Raw genomic sequence first — 15,738 nt, 5'->3', positions numbered from 1 at the left:
CCCGACCTCCAGCTGGCGGTATGAGCGCAAATGAGCCACTTGCAGGCTCGCTGCACTCGCCATGCTGCGGGCATGGTGCACGCTATTTATTCTCCCTCCAGGGGGGTCGTGGACCCTCAAGAGGGAGAATATCTGTCGGTATGCCGGGAGTCAGGATTACAGCGCCAGTATACTGAGCACCGGGATCCCAACAGCCGGCATACTGAATACCACCCCTTTGCCGGGTTTAGTTCACTTAATGTGGCAGTAGCAAGGGTCAAGCAGACAGTAGTGAAGGTCTGATACACAACATGTTCAAACAGTATTCTGAAACGCCAAAGAGAGTAAATGGGGATCCACAGCCCAGTCAGTACACAGGACAACTTCAGGAGAAGGGATGTGAAGTGGTCAGCAGGTAGGCTAGAATCAGACTAGACAATCACCTAGCACTGAGTGCTAGGTCCAGATATTCCTTATAATCTCATCAGTGGCAGAGCTTGCGTGTGGTGGGCCTAGGTGCAAAAATATGCTCTGCCCTCCACACACACACACACACACACCCTACGGGGAGACGCAGAGAGTGACAGGGGAGAAGCAGTGGGTGACTGGGAAGACGCAGTGGGTTGACAGCAGGAGAGGCCAATGGTGACTGGGGAGTCAATAGGTGTCAGGTATAGGTGGCTGGGAGAGACCAAAGGTTACATGTAGGGCAAGGGGTGGCAGGGAGAGGTAGATGGGTGATTGAGGTGGCAATGGGTGATGGGAGAGGAGGATAGGGAGAGGCAGTGGGTGATGGGAGCAGAGGGTGACAGGGAGAGGCAGAATGTGGCGGGGGGCAGTGGGTGGCAGGTGGTGATTGAGGAATCAATGGATGACAGACAGGTAGAGGGTGACAGAGATAAGGTGGCAGAGTGAGGCAGTGATGATGGGAGAGACAGATAGGGAGAGGCAGTGGGTAACTGTCATGAACCGATCACTCACCGCTGTGGGTTCTGGGGTCCGTCCATTGCCGGCGCGGTTGCTCGCAGTGCTGTGTGGTCATGTGGGGAGGCAGCGTGATCGGCGGCAGAGGTGATGCAGGTTCTGGGAGTGCGGGGACCGAATGGCCAGAGGCACCTCTGTGTGTCTGTAGTATAGGAGGTGGCCATGTTGGAGACCAAATGCAGCACCTGTGAGCACCTGTGGGTAAGTGTTAGCCAATCCTGTGCTTGTTGGATTATTTCATTCTTGGCCAGTGCTTTGTTGTAGCTACTCTGTACCCTAGCTCTGTATTCTACCTGTGGATTCTGTGTGATTCCAGTGGTCCTGATATTGCCTCCTCTCCCAGAGGTCTGCCTGCAGCCTTCACCGCAAGTGATCCACCAGCTCCCTGCTGTGCTGTCAGTCAATCACTCTCTAAGTGGCAAGAAGTAGATTTCCGGAGGCCCGTGAGAGGTTACCCTGTTCGTTCAGTGACTGCCTGCTATAATCACACAGCCTGTAGAAGTTTCTACTTAATCCTGGTCTTCGTTCTCTCATCACTCAGTTTAACCCATTCTTCACTGTTGTCGTCTGCTACAGCTCTTCACAGTGTTTCAAGTATAATCTTCACAACCTGCAAGTATTCTTTTCAGCATTTGTATCTACATTTTGCATTAGTCAAAGACAATTCTTCACAATTCTTCAGTTCAGCCTTTTAAGCTTCAGTAACAAGTCTTTACAGATATTCATCTATGTCTACAATATCCAGTTAACACTTCTTACAGTTTGGCACCAATCATTGCTTCATATTGGACAATTCTTCATTAATCTTCAGGCACATTTTATCTTATTCATATGAACATTTCTTCAATGCATCTTTAATACAGATCCTGCTTATCTTTATGCCATTCATTGCAATATGTCAGTATATATATGGTGATTGATTGTAATTTAACTCCTTATTGGAATTGTTGCCTATTAATAAATATATGAAATGGAATTATCTTTGTCCTCTCTGTTTTCACCATACTACAGCACCTACACCGTTCGTTGGTCCAAGGTAAACGGATTCACAAAATCAGTCGGTCCTGACCGTAACTGGGGAGTCAGTGAGATGGGGGCATGTCTGCTGCATGTGTGAGTGAGAGCAGGAACACAGCCTGCTGTTGTGGCTGGGGACAGAGCTGGACTTCCTCCTGGGGCTGCACTGGCAGAGTGGCTGCAGGAAAGGGCGTGATTTACTTCTGATGCTTACTTCTGGGGCCAAGTCCACTTCACGTCAGTGTGACTCAGATGTCTCAGTGTGTGGGGTGGTTGTGCAGGCAGTGCTGTTGTTCCCCCTATCAGACTAGCCATGATAGTACCACCTCCCCCTCAGCACTCATCCAGTCCCCAGCACTCAGGAGGCAAAGAGGAGGAGCTGGGGAGAGATATCAGGGAGGTCCCCATTGCCCCTCTATCTGACCTCTGTCTGGTATGCATCCCCAGGGACCACTCCTCTTATCACAGGCGGGGGAGTAATGAGTATGTTTGACTCATTATAAAGCTGCTAAGGGCCCCAGTGCAATGCACCATCGCTAGTCCCACCACTGTATCCCACAGTTTCCATGAAGTAAATTATTTGCTGCAGTTGTCAATTGTTTCCGTGAAGTAAAGTCTTTGCTACCACTGGCAAATTTTTCCATGATATAAGGGCCCTCATTCCGAGTTGTTCGCTCGCTAGCTGCTTTTACCAACAGTGCAAATGCTAGGCCGCCACCCTCTGGGAGTGTATCTTAGCTTAGCAGAAGTGAGACCGAAAGGTTAGCAGAACTGCTCATAAAAATTTTCATGCCGTTTCTGAGTAGCTCTAGACCTACTCCTACCTTGCGATCACGTCAGTCAGTTTAGTTCCTGCTTTGACGTCACAAACACACCCTGCGTTCGGCCAGCCACTCCCCCATTTCCCCAGGCACGCCTGCGTTTTTACCTGTAACGCCTGCATTTTTTAGCACACTCCCAGAAAATGGGCAGTTACCACCCAGAAACACCCACTTCCTGTCAATCACTCAACGATCAACAGAGCGACAGAAAAGCGTCGCTCGACCTTGTGTAAAACTGCATAGTTTTGTGTGAAAGTACTTCGCGCGTGCGTACTGCGGCCCATACGCATGCGCAGAAATGGCGATTTTTAGCCTGATCGCTGTGCTGCGAACAACGGCAGCTAGCGATCAACTCGGAATGACCCCCAGAGTCTTTGCTGGAGTTGCCAACTGTTTCCATGTAGTGAAGTCTCTGCTGCAGTTGGCAACTGTTTCCATGAAATAAATTCTTAAATTCTTTGCTGCAGTTGGCAACTGTTTCCAAGAAGGGGTGTAGTAGGGCTGACCGGCGGTCAGGAGACCGCCGGTCAGCTTACTGACGCCGGGATCCCGGCAGCATACCGACGCCGGGATCCCGGCAGGGAGGGGCGAGTGCAGCAAGCCCCTTGCGGGTTTGCTGCGCTTACCACGCTGCGGGCTCGGTGGCGACCTGCGGTAGCCACGGGATCTATTCCCACTCTATGGGTGTCGTGGACACCCACGAGTGGAAATAGTCCCTGTTGGTTGGCATGCCGACCATCGGGATAGTGAGCCGTCGGGATGGTGGAGGAGGTCATGTGACTGTCGGTCAGCTGACCGGCGGTCACATGAATACCACCCCCAAAAAGTAAAGTCTTTGCTGCAGCTGGCAACTGTTTCCATGAAATAAAGTCTGGGGATGAAAAATCAAGAGTACCAGTCCGACATTAATTTGCCAGTTCCAGAGTTGTAAAAAAAAAGGAGTTTTTAAGGGAACAAGAAATATTTGGTTGGAATGTAGTGCCGATTGGATGAGAGCATGGGAATGGATGCTATAGCAGTGACTGCTCTCAGCCAATCAGCGCCTTCTCATTCCTTCCTGTAGCAGTATCCACTAGCAATGGTACTGTACACAGTAAACAGTGCCCGTCTGGTAGGCTCCCTTCATTTTTGTATTTTACTAAGATCTTTGGAAGCCTAATTGGAATGAAGTGGAGGCCATCCAAGGATTTGGTACTTCTGTAATATGTGAAGTTTGGATTTTTGATTTTTGTTTCAAAAAAAGTAGAGATGAGCGGGTTCGGTTTTACTCGGTTCTCAAAACGGCATCTTATTGGCTCACGGATGTCTCTTGTTTTGGATAGCCAATAAGATGCGTTTTGAGAAACGAGTAAATCCGAGTAAAACCGAGTAAAACCCGAACCCGCTCATCTCTGAAAAAATATTACTAACAGTCAGAGTCCATAAGTGCCATCACGTCCAGGCGGACTTGCTGGCCATTGTAGTCACGATTCATGTGTTAAAACGAGGGGCAACAGGTTCTTAAATATGTTAAAGGATCACTGCTTGTCTCAATTAGTCGAGGACCCAACTAGAGGTAAAACTACCCTGGATCTAGTAATTACTAATAATGTGGACATTATATCAAACATTAAAGTTGGGGAGACTTTGTGGGTAACAGTGATCACTATATGATCACAGTCGACATCCGTTTCAGGAAACATAGCTACAGGGGCTCTACCAAAACATTTAACTTTAGGAAGGCTAATTTCAGTATGCTGAGATGTGCACTTAACGACATTGAGTGGGAAGTTTTATTTCATAACAAAAACACTTCGGAAATGTGGGATGTTTTAAAAGGGTCGCTGGATAGCAATATTCACAAATGTTTTCCCATGGGCAGTAAACGCAGGAGTACTAAACTCAAACCGATCTGGCTTAACAAGAAGGTCAAGGTAGAAATGGATAAAAAAAAAATCGGGCTTTCAAAGCATTTAAATCTATTGGAAAGGAGAAGTCTTTCAAGTATTACAAGGAATGTAATAAAAAATGCAAAAAGCAATAAGAGCAGCTAAAATGGAGAATGAAAAGCAAATCGCTATAGAGAGCAAAACCAATCCTAAAAAGTTTTTTAAATACATAAACAGTAAAAGGTTAAAAAAGGAGAATATAAGCCCATTAAAAGGTGAATTTGGAGAATTGATAAATGATGACGAAATAAAAGCGGAAATACTGAACACATTTTTTTCATCAGTATTCACCAGAGAAGAACTGATGGTGGGAGTAGTTTATAACACTTGTGACAGAAATGATTCATGGATAGATACTTGTTTAAGTGAAGAAGTAGTCCGGGAAAGACTAAGCAAAATGAAGATTAATAAATCATCTGGTCCTGATGGACTTCACCCGAGGGTTCTTATGGAGCTTAGTTCATAACTAGCACGACCCCTATACTTGATTTTCAATAGTTCAATTAGATCAGGCATGGTACCAAAGGATTGACGTATAGCTGAGGTAGTGCCATTATTTAAAAAGAGATCCAAAAATCATCCGGGTAACTGCAGACCGGTTAGTTTGACGTCTATAGTGGGGAAAATATTGGAAGGAATTCTAAGGGACAGCATACAGGAGTATCTACAGACCGCTATGATTATTAGCAAGAACCAGCATGGGTTTGTGAGGGACAGGTCATGTCAAACTAACTTAATTAGCTTCTACGAGGAATTGAGCAATAATCTTGACGAGGGAAAAGCAGTGGATGTGGTCTACTTAGATTTTGCAAAAGCCTTCGATACAGTGCCTCACAGGAGATTGATCATCAAATTAAAGGAACTTGGTCTAGGAAAAACTATTTGCACATGGATAAGTAATTGGCTGGATAGCAGGGTACAGTGAGTAGTGGTCAATGGGAAGTCCTCAACCTGGTCCCCAGTAGTCAGCGAAATACCACAAGGGTCCGTACTCGGACCACTACTGTTCAACATATTTATCAATGACCTAGAAATAGGCCTGGAAAGCACAGTGTCAATCTTTGCAGATAATACTAAACTGTGTAAGGTAATTAACTCGGAATTAGATGTGGAGTCCTTGCAGAATGATTTATCTAAACTTAAATTCTGGGCGTCTAAATGGAAAATGAGGTTCAATACAGACAAATGCAAGGTTATGCATTTCGGGACTAAAAACAAACTTGCAGCCTACATATTAAATGGGGAACGTCTAGGGGAAACAGAGTTGGAAAAAGATTTGGGAGTACTCATTGTTAATAGGCTTAATAACCATACACAATGTCAAAGCGCAGTAAAGAAGGCAAGTAAGGTGCTAGCGTGTATAAAACGGGGAATTGAGACAAGGGACGAGGATGTAATCATGCCTCTGTATAAGGCATTGGTACGTCCGCACCTGGAATATTGTGTTCAGTTTTGGGCACGATTGTATAAAAAAGATATTGGTGAACTCGAAAGGGTTCAAAGGCGAGCTACTAAATTGATTAAAGGCCTAGAGGGACTGGATTACGAGGAAAGGCTTACTAGGTTGAATATGTATATACTAGAAAAGAGGCGTCTAAGAGGAGATATTACTAATATCTTCAAATTTGTAAAGGGGCATTATAAGGAGTTATCAGAGGAATTATTTATTAAAGGAACACAGTTTAGGACACGTGAGCACTCGCTGCGGCTGGAGGAGAGAAAGTTCTGAACGCAGCGGAGGGAAGGGTTCTTCACTGTTAGGGCAATAAGGATTTGGAATTCCCTGCCAGGGAAGGTGATAATGGCGGACTCTGTAATTGGATTTAAAAAAGGAATGGATAAATTTCTGAATGAAAAAGCTATCCAAGGTTATAATACTTAAAATATCAACGTGGTTATTCCGGGGGTAATATGAGTTATAGTAGTTAACTAGTCATAATCATTATTCAGCGGGTATGTTAGAATCATCACAACTTAATACGGGTTGAACACGATGGGCAATTTGCCTCAGTTCAAATCAATTACTAATACCCCTTTCACACCAGCCTATTTTCCAATGATCCCGGCAACAACCCGGGTGTAGCGCTGGTGTGAAAGGGTCCCGGGACAGAATCCCGGGAACCATGCCCCTGCATTTCAACCCTGCTATCTTCCAGGGTTGGTCCCGGGATCTTCCCGGAACCCTGGCCAGTATGAACGGTGCAGGGACATGTCCCGCCTTCCCGGGTTGCCTTTGCTGATGCTGATTGGCTATTCAGGGCACTTCCTGGTGTTGTGATTTTTCAGAGACGCGCAGAGGCATCACACAGCGTGGAGGCAGGTACTTTGCAGCTCTGTGGTACAACAGTCCCCCCAAAGTGCTTTTTAACCCCTGCAGCCCTGCAATGTCTTGGACAAATGAGGAGGTGAGGGAGCTTTTAAGCATTAGAGGGGAAGAGGAGATCAGGCGCCAGATCACAGGTACTGTAAAGGATGCCCAGATATACCACAACATAGCGAAGACCCTGGCCTCGCGGGGCATCATCCGTAGCCAACAACAAGTGGTGAATAAACTGAAAACGCTAAAAAAACAGTTTCTAATGACATTCTCATAAAAGGCAGGGCCATCCCGGGTTCAGTATGAAAGGTGCCGACCCGGGATGTCCCAGCTCCAAATGCTGGTATAAACGGGGCCCAACGCGGGAATGTCCCTGCATGATCCCGGGACCGAATTCCCGGGTTAGTCCCTGCATTTTTGGTCTGAAAGGGGTAAATGTTTTTCCTTTATTGTAACTCTGCACATATCAGCTGGTGCACCGATGGTGCGTCTAAAATTGCACCAATATGGATTTGAGCTGCAGCAAGTGGGTGTCTCGGTATGAAGATCTACATACAACTCAGAATTAACCTGGGGGGGGTTGTAAAAAAAAAAAAACATCAATCCAAAACTCCAAATATAATCTACAATACACAAGGAGCAGCTGTTCCTCTGAACCATAATACAAAACATAATCTCATTTAGAAACAAACTGTAGACATTACCTGAAATGGTTTCCTCTGGCTTCTCTACGCTATTGAACATTAATGGAATTAAAGAAATGTTGTTTTGTTGAAGGTTTTCCTGTCAGCAAGGTTGGAATCTGTACTAAAGCTACATGGAGCAGGAGAATAGAGCAGGGTTCCTGTTGTTTTCTAATAAAGCTCTAACAGACAGTATGAATGCTCGTTCTCCGCCGGGTCTCTGTGGTGCATTCTGTTCCACCAGCGTGCTGATGTACAAGAATATATCTGCTTTGTATTTAACAGAATGCAATAGGAGAGGCCTCAGCACGTCTGTCTCATTCCAATAATTACAATGGCAAACAAAACCTATTTCTCATTCTTATTTTTGTATTGTTCTCATCTTTATATAACATGATGATGATAATAATAATAATAATAATAATAATAATATATGGGGGATAAAGCACTGCCTAATGTAAAATGTAGGGGAGGTCTGTAAGCTTAAAAAGAAGGATTTTAATTAGTATCTTAATAGTGTTGTGTTCCTTTATATATGGGCATACTTTTGGTATACCTTATAATTACTGTACATAACATTATATTTGGGCATATTTTTGGTATACCTTATTATTACATTATATTTGGGCATACTTGTGGTATACTTCATTGTTACATTATATTTGGGCATACTTGTAGTATACTTCATTGTTACATTATATTTGGGCATACTTTTGGTATACTTCGTTATTACATTACATTATATTTGGGCATACTTTTGGTATACTTCATTGTTACATTAAATTTGGGCATACTTGTAGTATACTTCATTGTTACATTATATTTGGGCATACTTTTGGTATACTTCGTTATTACATTATATATGGGCATACTTTTGGTATACTTCATTATTACATTATATTTGGGCATACTTTTGGTATACTTCATTGTTACATTATATTTGGCCATACTTTTGGTATACTTCATTGTTACATTATATTTGGGCATACTTTTGGTAAACTTCATTGTTACATTATATTTGGGCATACTTTTGGTATACTTTGTTATTATATTACATTATATTTGGGCATACTTTTGGTATACTTTATTATTACATTATATTTGGGCATACTTTTGGTATACTTCATTGTTACATTATATTTGGGCATACTTTTGGTATACTTCATTGTTACATTATATTTGGGCATACTTTTGGTATACTTCACTGTTACATTATATTTGGGCATACTTGTGGTATACTTCATTGTTACATTGTATTTGGGCAAACTTTTGTAATTCTTTGTTATTACTTTACATTATATTTGGGCATACTTTTGGTAAACTTCATTATTACATTATATTTGGCCATACTTTTGGTATACTTCATTGTTACATTATATTTGGGCATACTTTTGGTATACTTCATTGTTACATTATATTTGGGCATACTTTTGGTATACTTCATTGTTACATTATATTTGGGCATACTTTTGGTATACTTCATTGTTACATTATATTTGGGCATACTTTTGGTATACTTCATTGTTACATTATATTTGGGCATACTTGTGGTATACTTCATTGTTACATTATATTTGGGCAAACTTTTGTAATACTTCGTTATTACATTACATTATATTTGGGCATACTTTTGGTATACTTCATTATTACATTATATTTGGGCATACTTTTGGTATACTTCATTGTTACATTATATTTGGGCATACTTTTGGTATACTTCATTGTTACATTATATTTGGGCATACTTTTCGTATACTTCATTGTTACATTATATTTGGGCATACTTTTGGTATACTTCATTGTTACATTATATTTGGGCATACTTGTGGTATACTTCATTGTTACATTATATTTGGGCAAACTTTTGTAATACTTCGTTATTACATTACATTATATTTGGGCATACTTTTGGTATACTTTATTATTACATTATATTTGGGCATACTTTTGGTATACTTCATTGTTACATTATATTTGGGCATACTTTTGGTATACTTCATTGTTACATTATATTTGGGCATACTTTTGGTATACTTCATTGTTACATTATATTTGGGCATACTTTTTGTATACTTCATTGTTACATTATATTTGGGCATACTTGTGGTATACTTCATTGTTACATTATATTTGGGCAAACTTTTGTAATACTTCGTTATTACATTACATTATATTTGGGCATACTTTTGGTATACTTCATTATTACATTATATTTGGGCATACTTTTGGTATACTTCATTGTTACATTATATTTGGGCATACTCTTGGTATACTTCATTGTTACATTATATTTGGGCATACTTTTGGTATACTTCATTGTTACATTATATTTGGGCATACTTTTTGTATACTTCATTGTTACATTATATTTGGGCATACTTGTGGTATACTTCATTGTTACATTATATTTGGGCAAACTTTTGTAATACTTCGTTATTACATTACATTATATTTGGGCATACTTTGGTATACTTCATTATTACATTATATTTGGGCATACTTTTGGTATACTTCATTGTTACATTATATTTGGGCATACTTTTGGTATACTTCATTGTTACATTATATTTGGGCATACTTTTGGTATACTTCATTGTTACATTATATTTGGGCATACTTTTGGTATACTTCATTGTTACATTATATTTGGGCAGACTTTTGTAATACTTCATTATTACGTTATATTTGGGCATACTTTTGGTATACTTCATTGTTACATTATATTTGGGCATACTTTTGGTATACTTCATTGTTACATTATATTTGGGCATACTTTTGGTATACTTCATTGTTACATTATATTTGGGCATACTTTTGGTATATTTCATTGTTACAGTATATTTGGGCATACTTTTGGTATACTTCATTATTGCATTATATTTGGGCATAGTTTTGGTATATTTCATTATCATATTACTAGGTGATTCATTACGCCCTATGGGCGCTCTTCACACTGTTGTAAGGGGCTACGCCCCCTTAACTCTTGCACGCCCTTGTGGCGTGCAATATTTGTAATATATGGAGTATTACCTCCAATCATAATTGTGTGAGTGGTTAAATATTACATGTACAAAGGGCGTGCGATGGTTAAGGGGTCGTAGCCTCTTGCAACAGCGTGAACAGCGGATGCAGGGCCTGATGAATCACCTAGTAGGTGGTGTGGTTGGGGGAGTGGCAGGTGCGGGGTAGACACAGATGGGGGAGCGGGTCCGGGGTGCCGTAAGTGGGGGAGGGGCAGTTGCAGGGTGCCATAGGTGGGGGAGGGGCAGGAGCGGTGGGTGGGGGAGGGTTGGGTGTGGGGGTGTTGCAGGTGGGAAGGGGGTCCGGAGCCACCGGGGCTGGGGGAGGGGCAGGTGCAGTGGTGCCGCGGGTGGGGGAGGGGGTCTGGAGTCACTGCGGGTGGTGGAAGGGGGATGTGGGGGTGCCACGGATGGGGCCCGGAGGTACTGCGAGTGGGGGAGTGGTGGGTAATGCTTCTCCTGCTTCTCCTCCTGGAAGCAGCTAGGCTGCTGTCCTCCCTTTGGCAGTGGCTCTCCCGGAGACTCGCACAGCAGACAATCATTATTGTTAGCGCCGGTGTCCCAACACGCCGCATTACAGGGAAGAAGATGCACTCAATAAACTACAGCTCCCAGCAGCCCTTAGTGCCGGAATGCTTGGGTGCTAAGGGCTGCTGGGAGCTGTAGTTTATTTAGTGCGTATACTTCCCTGTAATGCGGTGCGTTGGGACACCAGCGCTAACAATAGTGACTGGCTGGCAGAACTGACTGACTCGCTAAATAATTGTAAAAGGTGAGAGTGCTGTGCTTGTCGCGACATTTGCCGGAATCTGCGTAGAAGACCTGCGTAGGACCTGGGCAGAAGGAAGGAGATACCCCAGTACGAACAACCCCCCCCCCCCCCCCCGAGCGTACAAGAATAACTATGGTGGGACACGGTAACAAAGGTTTATTGCACCACTTACATAACGTGAGTTACTGGGCAGTACGTTTAGCACATTTCGGTAAGGCACATTACTAAATAATACACATCATATGCATAATGAAACAGGTCATAACAACATAAGTACAACAAAATTCCCATACCTAAACTGTCATCTACAAAGCACAGGTCTGGGAGTGTTCAAACAGTATAGTAGTAGGCCACTAGGCGTCACTATGGACTTATTAAAGGGAAGCCTCTGACCCTACACAAAATCCGTAGAAGTCCACATATGAGTTCGCACAGAAAAGCAACTGAAGGCAGTTATGCCTGTTAGCCGTCTGGTGGGGCTGGTAAGTCCGGCACACAATGCACCATTCAGACGGCCTTCCGGGGATCACTTCCCTTAACGTGACTTGAAAAGGGCATATAACAATTGTGGTGCAGCGGAATGGTACTGCTCCTTTAAGGCCCGTGCGTCTCTTTGAGGCTGGGGTTCGGGCGGCAGCTTAGGGGTTGCCCGGGTTGAGGCACAGTGGTGTCTCAGAGTGCCGCCGTGAATAAAGTTCACATATCTGTGGAGGTGCGCAGGTAAATAACTGGGGCTAGAGTAGAGGGGGGTAAGGTGCCTGAGTTCCCCTGCTAAGTGTCCCTTGGCATAAGGAGTGTGTGGGGGATGCAGTGTGAGGAGTACCTGTTTCCAGTGGTGCTTTCCACCTTCACTGGAGCTCCCCTGGTGCAGCAGTGATGAGTGTACTGGAGGTTGCTTTCTAGCCCTGGGTTGCCTTTAGCAGCTCCCTTGCTGTCCCGCCGGCTCTCCTCTTTAGTGGCAGCTCCATCCCCCTGCAGGAGGCTCACGCTGCCCCTATCCTCCTTCCGCGGCTGGCAGCTCCCCCTCCTGACGGGAGCCGCTGCTCCCTTCACGCGCTGCACAGCGCTCACTCCAGCAGCTCCCAGCTCCTCTCTGGCGGCCGGCGGCAGCGCGTCTTTGCGGCCTGGCGGTCTGCGGCACAGACCCGCTCCTCCGTCCGTCTCTGGCTCCGGCAGCAGCGCCTCACTCTTTCTCTCTCTGCGGCGGCCGGCGGCCCGTCACTCACTCCTTTACCTCACTCGGCGCCAACTCCTCCTCCTCTTCTCCCGCTCTCCGGTGGCCAACAGCAGGACCTCCTCCCTGTAAAAACGGGGTCCTAGTGCCCTCCATGTATTTGCTCTGTCAGCCGTTGTTGTTGGGCATCCCGGCAGTCCCTTAACCCTCGCAGTCCTGGGTTGCTGATGCCCTGTAGACGTCCCTGGCTGCAGGTTTGGGGGCAGGTGTCAGGGGGTCAGATACTGGGCATCACAGCAGCAGCTTTTGTTCCACCTGCGGCGCGGCTAGGGAGTGGGGATTGTTGATGCCGGAGGGGGCAGGTGGACTGGCAGCAGGACATAGGCCCTCATTCCGACCTGGTCGCACGCAGGTGGATTTTTGCACTGCTGCGACCAGGTAATCGCTGCCTACAGGGGAGGGGGTAAACGCTGTGCAGGGGAGCGATAGCTTGTGCAGAGAGCTGCACAAACAAAAGTTTGTGCAGTCTCTGCACAGCTCAGGACTTACTCACCCGCTGCGACGATCCGGCCTGGAGGTGACGTCAGGATCCCTCTCTGGAAACAGCCAGGCACGCCTGCGTTCGGCCGGACACTCTTTCAAAATGGTGAGGTGACACCCCCAGCCGCCCTCTTCCTGTCATTCTTCTTGCGTTCGCCGCTGCAAACGCTTTCGTCGTTGTCTTCGCGTCGTCGGGCAACGTGCGAACGGATTAGAATGATCCCCATAGGACGCTGCAGTAAAAAGATTTTTTTACCCTATCTACAGCACAGAGACTTGCTGCAGATGCAGTGGCATACCCTCCAGCTGCACCTTTTTGGCAGGTACAGTACTTTTTTTATGGTCTGTACCGATTTTTGGCTTTCCAAACTTCCATTGAAAATATAGGAAAGGGGGCGGGGCCACATCACTTTACCCGTGACCACGCCCCCTTTCCGAATGTGTACTGATTTTTATATATAAATTGTTGGAGGGTATGTTGCCGCAGATGTTGTGGTCCTATTTTGGGGTGTGGGCCTGGAGCTGCAGCTCCATCAGCACCATTGTTAATCCTGCTCTGGGAACACACAGCAGCCAAAGGGCAGAGCCTCCCATTGGATGTAACCTGTGTGGGAGGGCGTTTCTCGCCCAATCAGCTGTGGACTGGGTGTGATAGACCTGCTGCTAACCCAATGACAGCTCCTAGCCACGCCCAGCATTATCCACACAGTCACAGAGTGACAGATCTGGGCTATTATATAGGAGATATATTTGGGCATACTTTTGGTATACTTCGTTATTACATTTTATTTGGGTATACTTTTGGTATAGGGCAGATGTATTAAGCCTGGAGAAGTGATAAAGCAATGATAAGTGCAAGGTGATAATGCACCAGCCAATCAGATCCTGTCATTTTTCAAATCCGTACTGATTGGCTTATGCGTTATCACCTTGCGCTTATCACTGGTTTATCAATTTTCCAGGCTTAATACATCTGCCTCACTGTACTTCATTACTTCATTACAATATATTTGGGCATACTTTTGGTATACTTCATTACTTCATTACATTATATTTGGTTATACTTTTGGTATACTTTATAATTACGTTACATTATATTTGAGTATACTTTTGGTATACTTTACAGTTACATTATATTTGGGTATACTTTTGGTATACTTTATAATTATATTGCATTATATTTGGGTATACTTTTAATATACTTTATAGTTACATTACATTATATTTGGGTATACTTTTAATATACTTTATAGTTACATTACATTATATTTGGGTATACTTTTGGTATACTTACGTATAAATACATTACATCACCAGGAGCCAGTCTTTCAATAAACCACATCATGAGTAATATTTATGTGATATTGATCTTTTCGCCCCTTAATACAATACAAAATATTCTTTATGAGTGATGGGATCCAAACAATTTTTACTACACAACACAGTCTTAGGTCTCCAAAGACCAAAGTCTTTTCTTTCCAGGAACAGTACATGTAGCAGTCTTTCCTAACTGTCCATTAACGCCCCTTTCTCTGCTGTGCTCTCCTCTTCTTCCTCACCATCACAGCCCCCTCAGGGGGAGATGTACTAAGCAGTGAAAGAGTGGAGAAGTGAGCCAGTGGAGAAGTTGCCCATGGCAGCCAATTAGCTGCTCTGTATAATTTGACAGTATGCAAATTAGAAATGTTACTTCAATGCTGATTGGTTGCCTTGGGCAACTTCTCCACTGGCTCACATCTTCACTCATTTTACTTCTTAGTACATCTCCCACTACTTACATACTTTTGCTACTTGATATGAGCAAAAATATTAAGTACCATAATTATGAAAATATTATTTGATAAATAGGTCCTTTGGTCTCTCTTTCTCTCACACACACACACACACACACACACACACACACACACACACACACACACACTTTCTCTCCTATAGTAGTATTCTGCCCTCTCTGCCATTGGCTATATTCCGCTAAAACAAATGTAAAGCGCGTACACATTTCCATCATAACATTTCTACATTGTGTTTCAAAACGGATTTCCCCCATGAGGCTACATTTTTGTGTTTTGACATTGTCGACTGATTCCTGGCTTTAGCAAACTAATGCTGCATTCACACCGCAAATGCCGGGTCCTACCCGGTAAGACAAACTTGTACTTACCGGGTGGGATCCGGCATTTGCGCTCCGTTGCAGGCTTCCCGACCCGGCAATATACCGGGTCGGTTGCCATGACAACGGAGGCCGCAGCAGCAGCAGGGGCGGGGGTGGAGGCGGCGTCGGGAGATGAGCTCATCTCCAGCACCGCCTCTCCCTATCTTGTGAATGGGAACCGTGTCGCATCGACACGGCTCCCATTCACACCGCATCTGACCCGGTAATCAACCCGGGTAAAACCCTTCTTTTTTTACCGGGTTGATTTACCGGGTCAGGCGACCCGCTAAATCGCCCAGTGTGCTTTCACATCGCACACTGACCCGGTTCGACACGGCAATATGCCGTGTC

Source organism: Pseudophryne corroboree, chromosome 8 (assembly GCF_028390025.1).
Source record: "Pseudophryne corroboree isolate aPseCor3 chromosome 8, aPseCor3.hap2, whole genome shotgun sequence".
Lineage (NCBI taxonomy): Eukaryota > Metazoa > Chordata > Amphibia > Anura > Myobatrachidae > Pseudophryne > Pseudophryne corroboree.
Note: the sequence above shows the minus strand (reverse complement) of the source record.